Source organism: Sorex fumeus, unplaced genomic scaffold (assembly GCF_029834395.1).
Source record: "Sorex fumeus unplaced genomic scaffold, SorFum_2.1 ptg000038l, whole genome shotgun sequence".
Taxonomy (NCBI): Eukaryota; Metazoa; Chordata; class Mammalia; order Eulipotyphla; family Soricidae; genus Sorex; species Sorex fumeus.
The window spans coordinates 10,112,634-10,123,701 of NW_026606095.1; the positions used below are offsets into that span (position 1 = coordinate 10,112,634).

The 11,068-nt window shown below is 39.9% G+C and overlaps 1 pseudogene; it reads left to right on the forward strand.

Moving 5' to 3' along the window:
• Positions 1-203: 203 nt before the first annotated feature.
• LOC130028019 (histone H3.1-like) lies at positions 204-10,629 on the forward strand (annotated as a pseudogene).
• Positions 10,630-11,068: the final 439 nt, after the last annotated feature.

Here is an 11,068-nt window from a genome sequence, read left to right on the forward strand (position 1 = left end):
GGAATTTTCCCCAACAATCAGAATTGCCAAAAAGTATCATTAGATCATTTGTATTCTATTGCTGATTATGAAGAACATATGATGTCGCACGGCCACTATCGCAGCCACGAGATTTTGGATTTCTGATATTTTAGTTTTAAGTCTGGAGGGATTACTGCCAAAAGCCGCTGGGTTCTGAGATTGGTTTGCATGCCTCTGGGATCATGGTCGTTCAGGACCTGGAAGAGGCATTTGTGGGCGGCAACTCAGGACCTCATCAGGGCGGAGAGTAGGACCAGTTCCACCCCCTCCTCCCATGAGGCCCCGTGTGCCTCATCATTGCAGTCTCATACCTGGCTATCCATTAGGCTCTGAAAGATAGTGGCCACCATGCAGCTGCCACCAAGGGGAAAAGGCAGAGGAACAAATACCCTTCCCCTGCTTGGGGCGGCACGGCACCATAGTTTAATGCACAGTCCAGATGCATTTCTGCCAAAAGCTGGTGTGTTATCTGAAGTTGGTTTGTGTGTCTCTGGGATCATGGCTATGCAGGAGCCATAGGAGGCATTCATGGGTGGCAACTCGGGACCTCATCAGGGCAGGGAGTAGAAAGAGTCTGTTTTTAACTGTGATTCACTCTTCATTCCTTTTTTCTCTCCCCATACCACCTTTCCCCATCCTTTACTTATCCCAAAGTTTAATACCTTCTTTAGTGAATTGCTTTTTGAAGGCATCCCTAAAAAAAAGATGACAGTCCTTGACTTTTCAGGGCCTTGAAAAGTTTTGAGGGCAGATGAAGTAGTGGAGAAACAATTTCCAATTAACTGCTGTCTTTTGGAGCTCACCTCCAATATGAGTTAAAGTCCTTCTTTTTGATTTATCCCACATATAGGTCATAAGTCACTACTAAAGTGATTGTATGTGCATGCACACATGTGTACATACACACACACACACAGACAAAATGCTTGAGCAAACCCATTTCTGTCCCTTCAAAGGACAAATATTAATCCTCAAAGGTTACAAGATGATATTAGGCTAGGAGGAGCCAGACGTATTCCTAATGACCTTAGAATGTGCAAGGTATCTTTCTTACACAATAGATTGGGTGTTTGATTTCTTTCTCAACAAGCTTACAAATTTTTTTTCTTAAGTATTGATTGGAAGTGCATGTTGCTGAATTATAATCTTTCTTCATGAGCATTTTCTAGACAGCAAAACACCCACTCAAAGGTAGCTTCGAGATTACTTATCCAAATGACTCCCTTAATCCTTAGTCAAAGTTGCTTAGTATCCTTTGCTTCTGCCTGTGATAAGGAATATTAGGTAGTTTTATTGTTTCAGCTGTCTCCAGCTGGCATTATCTTCTAATCAAATAAAAGTTGTTTGGCCACAAAGTAATGCAGCAGAAGGGGCAGAAACTGTGTGACCTTAACTCAAACTGCTCACTGACTAGGACACTTTATTTGCCTGAGTCTTGGTTCATTGGCAGTAAATGATGGGTGACCTGGTTTGTTTCATAATCAATATGTAAGGTTTGTTTCATAATCAATATATATGGATTATAAAAATAGTATATAGTGAGAGTTTAAAATCTGCATGTTGGAGGAATTAAAGTCAGAAATTCTCTAATACAACCATTTACTTTTGTGAATGAAGATACTAAAATACAGAAAGGCATAATATTTGGCCCTTCAAACAAAGTCAGACTCAACTACTGATACCAAGTCTCTGATTCTTACTCAATGTTCTTTCCTTTACACCTTCAAGTGTGTATAAGAAGATAGAAACCTTTCAGACAAAATCTATAGTCCAAAGCCATGTCCCTTTCTCCCAAATGTCTAACCTAATTTCAGCACTTCAATGTCTTTGTGCTTCGCCTTGGATGGGAAAGTTCTTCCCAGCACTGCCTAGTTTATTTTCCTATTTTTAAAGGGTAATTTGTCAGACACGTGAAATATTCGAAGCAGTTGGGAACATTTTGAGGTTTGTAGTATGTACACTTTTCTCCGATTAGATCTATACTCCATGGCTATCAAATAAAAAAAAAAGGAGCAAACCTTTTTTCCTCTTCCCCTAAAAGAATAAAAGCTTTTAAAACAGTTGGCAGTATCCACATTTCCAAGTGGGAAAATAAAAATTTCAAGCAACATCAGATGAGAAACTCAAAAGAACACATGTGTTTGGGATAAAGTTTGTTTTCTCTTGGGCTAAAATATTGCTGCTTCATGATTATCAGCCATTATCCTTAGAGCCAGATTGTAGCCAATAATTATATCAACACAATTTCCCTAGGTTATTATAATCAGGAAAATACAGAGCAACTTTTAAGCTGATATCATCAAATAAAAGAAAAACTGGCATCAGTAAAAATAGATTTTTTTCCCTACGTGGCAGAGTAAAAGACTTGTTTGCAAGACTCAAAAAATATGAAGGTTAAGTTTCTTCTTTCCTCAAAACTATTCTGTGCTACTGGAAAACTTTGATAGAATCACCTAGAATTGTTATCCCAAGAGGGCCTAGGTTCATAGATATTTCTCTATCTTTCTCTTGCCTCCCTCAATTTATTCTGCCAATATTTCAAATTTTAGTGAAAACGCACAGAGTCCTTCTATTTTTACTTTCTGTCTTTTGATTGGGCTGGAGCGATAGCACAGCGGTAGGGCATTTGCCTTGCGCGCAGCTGGCTGAGCCAGGTTCGATTCCTCCGCCCCTCTCAGGGAGCCCAGCAAGCTACTGAGAGTATTGCCCACCGGCAAAGCCTGGCAAGCTACCCGTGATGTATTTGATATGACAAACACAGTAACAACAATCTCAAAATAGAGACATTACTGGGCCCGCTAGAGCAAAATCGAAGAACAACGGGAGGACAGTGTTTGTTTTTGTTTTTGTCTTTTGATTAGTGGAAAAACAATGTCACCTCTCATGGTACAAAGGGGTTACTTCCAGCATATTGCTTCGGTGGCTTTTGGCTGTCTCTACTACTCTGCATACTCCTTTTCTTTCATCTGCTTTCATGCAACTACCCCAAAAAGGTTTCTTGAATTCATCATTTATTCATCTATGGGGCCAGAGGACAAAACCCAAACTTTGTGCTTACAAGATATGTGGTAGGGCCACACCCACAGTAAATTAAGTACATTTTTAAAATCCCTAACCTTTCACTGGAATCCACGACCATTTTGTTAATTCTGATTTTCATTATCTTTTGAATTATTGGTCACTGTCACTGTCACTGTCACATTGATTTGCTAGAGCAAGCCCTGTAATGTTGTGAGACTTGTTACTGTATTTGGCATATCGAATATGTCACAGATAAGCTTGCCAGGCTTTGCCGTGTGGGCGAGATACTCTCGGTAGCTTGCCGGGCTCTCCGAGAGGGGCGGAGGAATCGAACTCAGGTCAGCCATGTTGGCTGCATGCAAGGCAAACGCCCTACCTGCTGTGCTATCGCTCCTGAATTGGTTCCCTTGGGGTCTGTTCTTGTCAATCTCTGATCCATGTTTCTAACGGCAAGACAGCTAGTACTACCAAATATTTACAAAATAATGATTTTAGAATTTTTATTGTTTCTCAAAAGGAACTGAAAAAAATTGTCTGTTCTGTTTTGATTTGGAGACTTATATGGCTGTGCTCAGGACTGACTTCTGACTCTGCATTCAGGAATTACTCCTGGGGGGCTTGGGGGACCACATGGGGTACTGGGAATCAAACTCAGATCATACAAAGGCCTTATCAGCTGTACTATATTTTAGGCCCCCAAAAGGATCAATTTATAAAATCTTGCCTAGAATGCCTTTCTTAATTCATTATTAATCCACTTTCCAACCTTCTCTCACTATCACTCATACTATCACTCATACACTCATATCAACTCATAGAGTTGAGCACCCACAAAATTCTCAGTTATTCTTCACTAAATCCTCATTACACCCCTATGCCTTTGTTTCTGCTATACTTATACATCTTATTTCTGATAATTCTATTTTCTACAGAAAATTTGTTTCTAATCTGAAAGGTGATGCAAATATCACCCCTCAGTCAAATTTTCTCTGATATTTCCCTATGACTTAGGTGGTTATTTTGTCTATATTTGCATACCATAGTTAATAAATTGTTATTATACCAATTATAGCAATATATTATTTTTTAAGCAAGGAATTTTTTGGAAGTTTGTATCATACTTTCATGTAACATAATTTCTGACACAATAAATAAACAAGTATTCATTATTCAAACCAATTTCCTACCCCTTCCTTAGTGATAACAAATATGTTGATTTTCTAGTATGATTTCGTTTAAACTTCCAGCTATCAAAAGGCTGATTGTTTTAAAAACACAGAACCATGACAAATAGCCATACTGACAAATATACCAAATATAAACTATTTATAAACTACGTAAATTACATAAGAGCACTGTTTTTACCCATCAAACAAATTGAAGAGAGTACAAAATCAAGCAAAGATTAGAGTAAAACTTGGTGCAAAAGTATAATGTAAAAGTAATAACAAGGGAAAAAGTGCTGTTTTTTTTAAAAAAAATAGTGTCTATTAGATTTTCCCCCTTGATAATATCAGAGGATATCATCAGAGAAGAGGTCAACTTAAACAGTAAGCAAATGTTCCATGGCAACTAAGTAGATAGAATGATGACTTGTGGGTGTTTCATAGCATGAGTTGCTGCCATTCAATAATGATAATTATGTTGTAATCATCTACAACACTCTGCCCCAAATTTCCATTATTTGGAAAGTGTGTCTATACAATAGAGGTCATTGATGAGGCTTATTAAATGATAGTTTGGAATTGGCAATCAAGATCTCAGTTCTGAACTTATTATCTCTCTCTTTCTTGGAACGATTGACATCACAATAATTATGTTTTATAATGAACACTGTAAAATATCAACGTATTACTTTGGTATTTTATAGTATCATATGATATTGGAATTTATATTATAATATTGGGATATTAATATTCTACAATGTGAACTGTCTTTTTTTAATTTTTAATGTTAATGAATCATCATGAGTTACATTTACAGACTTATAGACTTTCATGATTGCGTTTCAGTCAAATAATGTTCAGGTACCCATTCCTCCACCAGTGCCCATCCCCCTTCCCCAGTGTTCCCAGTATTCCTCCCTCCATTTCCACCCCTTCCCACCTCCTGCCTCTTTGGCAGACACAATCTCTCTTACTGTCTCTGTCCTTTTGAGTGTTAATGGTTTGCAATACAGGTACCAAGCAGTCATGTTTGGTCCATAGCCTACTTTCAACATGCATCTACCATCCTGAGTGATCCCTCCAACCATCATTTATTTAGCGCTCCTCTCTCCATACCAGCTACCTTTCCCCCCAGCACATTAGATCGGCTATCAAGTCGTGGGGCAGTCCTCCTGATCTTTATTTTAACTGCCCTTAGGTGTTCCTTAGGTGTCTCCTATTATGTTATTTTATATTCCACAAATGAGTGCAATCCTTTTCTATCTGTCCCTCTCTTTCTGACTCATTTCACTTAGCATGATACTCTCCATATTGATCCACTTATATGCAAATTTCATGACTTCATTTTTTGGTAACAGTTGCATAGTATTTCATTGTGTAGATATTCCAAACTTTCCTTAACCAGTCGTCTGTTCTCAGGCACTCGGGTTTTTTCCAGATTCTGGCTATTGTAAATAGTGCTGAAATAAACATTCAAGTGCATATGTCATTTCTACTGTACTGTTTTGCATCTCTAGGTTATATTCCTAGAAATGGTATTGTCAGATCAAACGGGAGCTTGATTTCTAGCTTTTTGAGAAACATTCATATTGTTTTCCAAAAAGGCTGAACCAGTCTGCATTCCCACCAGCAGCGAAGGAGAGTCCCTGTTTCCCCACATCCATGCCAACACTGGTTGTTTTTGTTCTTTTGGATGTGTGCCAGTCTCTGTGCTATGAGATAATATCTCATAGTTGTTTTGATCTCCATCTTCCTGACGATTAGTGATGAAGAACATTTTTTCATGTGTCTTTTGGCCATTCGAATTTCTTCTTCGAGAAAGTTTCTGTTCATTTCATCACCCCATTTTCTGATGGGATTGGATGTTTCTTCTTGTAGAGTCCAATAATGCCTTGCATATCCTTTATATTAATCCCTTATTTGAGGGGTATTGGGTGAATATCTTTTCCCATTCTGTAGACTTTCTTTGTATTCTGGTCACTTTTCTTTTGAGGTACAGAAAGTCTTAGCTTAAGATTGTCCCATTTGTTTATCTCTGTTTCAACTTGTTTGGTCAATGGCATTTTGTCCTTCAAGATACCTTTGGCTTCAATGTCGTAGTTTTGCCAGTCTTTTCTTCAATGTATGTACCTTATGGATTCTGGTGTGATGTTGATGTTGAGGCCTTTAATTCATTTTTATCTGACTTTTGTTCATGGTGCTAGGTAGAGATCTGAGCCCATTTTTTGCTTGTAGCTGTCCAGTTTTGCCAGCACCATTTGTTAAAGAGACTTTCCTTGCTCTAGTTCTAGTTTCTTGCTCCCTTATCAAAGATTATATGATTTATCTACTTCTTATTTTTGCTTCCTTTGGTTTTTGAAGTCATGCCTGTTGATGCTTAGGGATTATTTCTGACTTTATGCTCAGAAATTACTCCTGGCTATACTTGGGAGACCATACAGGATGACAGGGATTGACCCCGGGGTTGGCCATATGCAAGGCAAGCACCCTACTTTCTATATTATCTCTCCTGCCCCTTATCATTATTACAACAAAAATCTCCATGTTGATTCACACTACTGGAATAATGGTGTTCGCCTAAACTTTCTTAATGGCTAGTTTGCTCTTGTTTTGAAGTCAGAAACTGATGATTTTCATGAGATTAATTTCATGCATTAACACGCTTCTTTAGTCAGACAGAAAACTGGAACAGATGAATAAAAATAGAACTAGATAGATAAATAAATAAATAAATAAAACAAAAATAGAACAGAGGAAAAGCAGGCACTAAGGAAGAGTATGAATAGCAGTTAAGTCTGCTTTTGCTTATCTTTTGGGGGCACACAAGCAATGCTTAGGGTCTACTCCTGGCTCTTTGATCAGGACCACTCCTGGAGGTGCTCAGGAACCATTTGGTGTCAGGGATTGAGCCTAGTCCTCCTGCATATGCTTTGCCTGATAAGATGTCTCTACAGCCTTCAGTTAGGGTTTTCATTGTGGGGAATCTTTTATTTTTTCTAATATAATTAGCTTGATCACCATAATTTACAATAATATTAATAATGGAGTTTCATGAACACCTCCACCAAGTGAGCACTTCCATCCACCATTATCTTAGGGCCCCGTCTCCATCCTTCCTCCCCCACCCATGGTAAACTCAGTTATGCAAACCAGTTCTCAGGTTTTGTTGTCTTTGGATATTTGTTAGTCCCTTTTAACCTCTTGTAATTCTCTTTAACTTTGCACTTTAACCTCAGATCACTCTACTGAACGATAGGACCTACCTGCTTGACAAGATTGTGAAAAGGAAACAAGCCGAAAACTGTCTGACTCGAGCAAGCATTTATCAAATGTTACCTGTCGCTGCCTGTTGGCAGTATTTTATTTATTATCATAGCTCAAAGTGAAACTAACATGTGAAGTTCTCTTTATCAGTCTTCCATGCCACCGCTGTTTTCTCTTGATGTGCAAAGTTTAACTTGCTTCGTTCTAGTTACTCCACTTCCATAGAAATCTGTAATGTGGTTAAAATTAAAAATAGAGCAGAATCCTAAGCCAAACTAAGTTTGTTTTCCTCTCTCCAGAAATGCCATAACATATCCCTACTATTGTTCTCACTACGCATCTGGATTAAAAATACTCTTTTGTTGATAAAATCAATTCTAAGTTTCTCTGGTTAATAGATATCCCTGCAGCAGTCCAATGCATCAGAAAAACAGAATAGTCATAAAATTTTCTTGGGTTGTTAGTTATTTAGTTGAAGAGAATTGTTTTTAACTTGAGGAAGCACACAGGAAGTAAACATCAAGCAAAAGAAAATAACAACTCAATCAAAGAAAAGATACTGGAAATTGGGGACGAGGCAGGGAGATAGTACAAGGCAAAGGAGCTTGCATTCCATGCTGCTGCCCCAGGACCAGTCCCCAGTACCACAGATGATTCCCTAAAACCTACCAGAAATGATCCAGAACACAGAGTCAGCAATAAGCCCTGAGCACCACTGGGTGTGATCCCCAAAGAAATAAATAAAAGAAATTTTTAAAAAAGTACTTACAAAGTGAGAGTACATTAGGTCAAAGTTTAGATTCATCAAGCTAACTGAGGATGTATAAAGACATTGGACAGCATTTACTTTTATCTAAACAATATCAAATAAATAAAGGTAAAGGTAAAGGCCCTCCCGTTGATCGTCGATTTGCTCGAGCGGGCCCAGTAACGTCTCCATTGGAGACTTTGTTGTTACTGTGTCTGGCATATCGAATACTCTCGGTAGCTTCCCGGGCTCTCCGAGAGGGGCGGAGGAATCGAACTCGGGTCGGCCATGTTGGCCGCTTGTAAGGCGAATGCCCTACCCGCTGTGCTATCGCTCCAGCCCTATCAAATAAATAACAATGAAATATTTATATACAAAGGAGGAATTAGTAGTTCCTCTATATAATGTTTCTACAGCAGGTATGGGTGTTATTTGATTCTTGTGAATTAACTGTCACTGACTGTCACTGACCTCCCATTGTTCATCTATTTTCTGGAGCGGGCCCAGTAACATCTCCATCATGAGACTTTGTCGTTACTGTGTTTGGCATATCGGATACATCACGGGGAGCTTGCCAGGCTTTGCCATGTGGGTGAGATACTCTCGGTAGCTTGCCGGGCTCTCTGAGAGGGGCGGAGGAATCGAACATGGGTCGGCCATGTTGGCTGTGTGCAAGGCAAATGCCCTACCGGCTGTGCTATTGCTACAGCCAGTGAATTAACTAGTAGTGACTTATTCCTCAACAACTCTACCACCACCATGAGAGTACCTGCTTTTTTTCACCAGTGTCTCGCTGGCTCCCTGACCCACAGACTCAGCATTTGATGTGATTGAGCACTACACTATTTAACCAGTGTGTGTGTGTGTTTAGATGAATAGAAGATTGTGTAGATAAATGAGGAATGTGGATAAAAGATTATTTTTTATCTCAGTTTTCCAAAATTAAAAAATTGTCCTTTTTATGACCTCTAAAATATTCTCTTTTTTGGCCTTTGATTCTCACTTTTAAAATTTTATCTGCCCATCCTACAAATTGTTTCTTTTCCATACCCTGTACTTTTCATTCTGAATTTCTCTCTCCACCCCCCCCCCACTTTGTAGTATAACACATGATCTAGTTTTTATATGAGGAATACTGAGTCTGTTGGACCTGAGACTAGAAACTGGTGATTACAAAGGGGATTGTAGAATAGGTAGTATTTGAGCTGAAATCCTAAGAATAGAGGAAAAGAGGGTCATATAAAGTTTATGGTATAAAATCAATTAATTGGTTAATGCTTAAATTGTATCTCTTATTCTAGTACCAATTCCAGTTTGTCCTTTATACACACACACACACACACACACACACACACACACACACACACACATTTTCTTGAAAGGAAAATTTGTCTCATTATAGTCTCAAATATAAATTAAACCCACTTTAAAGAGCTATTGCTCCAGCCCGATAGCACAGCAGTAGGGCATTTGCCTTGCACGCAGCCAACACGGCCGACCCGAGTTCGATTCCTCCACCTCTTTCGGAGAGCCTGGCAAGCTACCGAGAGTATCTCGCCCGCACGGCAGAGCCTGGCAAGCTCCCCGTGACGTATTCCATATGCCAAACACAGTAACAACAAAGTCTCCAATGGAGACGTTACTGGGCCCGCTCGAGCAAATCGACGAACAACGGGAGGGCCTTTACCTTTACCTTTACCTTAAATAGCTATAGAAGGAAGAGATTTAGAAGAAAAATCTGCCCCAGTTATTTCTTTTTCTAACAAAACACATTTCTTTCAATTCAATAAGATCTCAAACTGAAAAGTTATATGACTTAATTAGCCCTTTACTTTTTTTTTTAATGTAGGCAATCCTAGCAATCTACCAAGGGTGTTCAGTCTGCATGGCAGAGCCTGGCAAGCCACTCGTGACGTACTAACTATGCCAACAAGAGTAGCAAAAATAGGTTTCATTTCCCTACCCCTGAAGGAGTCTCCAGCTGAGTTGGGAAGAATGAGAGGCTCGTACTAAGCAGTGAACATGCAAGTCAACAGGTAGGAAAGTGCCCCATAAGCAGCTTGCCACCAAGGCGGCCTGCAGGAGTGTGCCAGCCATGGGCGGCATGAAGAAGCCCACACATAAGGGCCCGACACCGTGGCACTACGCTCGATCTGCTGCTACCACAAGTCCAGTGAGCTGCTCCTCCACAAGCTGCCGTTCCAGCAGCTGGTGCGCGAGATCGTGCTGGGCTTCAAGACTGACCCATGCTCCCAGAGCTCGGCTGTCATGGCACTGCAGGAGGCGTGTGAGGCCTACCTCGTGGGGCTCTTCGAGGATACCAACCTCTGCGCCATCCACGCCAAGCGTGTCACCATTATGCCCAAAGACATCCAGCTAGCATGCCGCATCCGTGGAGAGAGAACATAAAGTTTATGATGCGAAAATCTCAGGACTGGGACAAGTGGAGACACTACTGGCGCCTGCTCGTGCAAATGGAAGATTAACGGGATGACAGTTGTACAGTGCAGTGCTATGTAGGAGTACTGCTATTTATTCAGCCACTAATTAGGCTGATTGAATTGTGCATGAACTCCACCTTCCTTTTTTCCCCCACTTTTTATAATTTTATTTATTGAATCACCATCAGAGCAGTTAGAAAGCTTTCGGGTTTAAGTCTTGGTTATACAATGAAACACCCGTACCTTCACCAGTGCCCATTCTCCACCCCCAACAACCCCAGGATAACCCCAACCCACATCCTCCCCCTACCTGTGGAACAGATGATTTCCACATTACTCTCTCTCTACTTTGATCACATTCAATATTTTGACACCAGTCCCACCCTTATTATTTGGGATTTTACCCC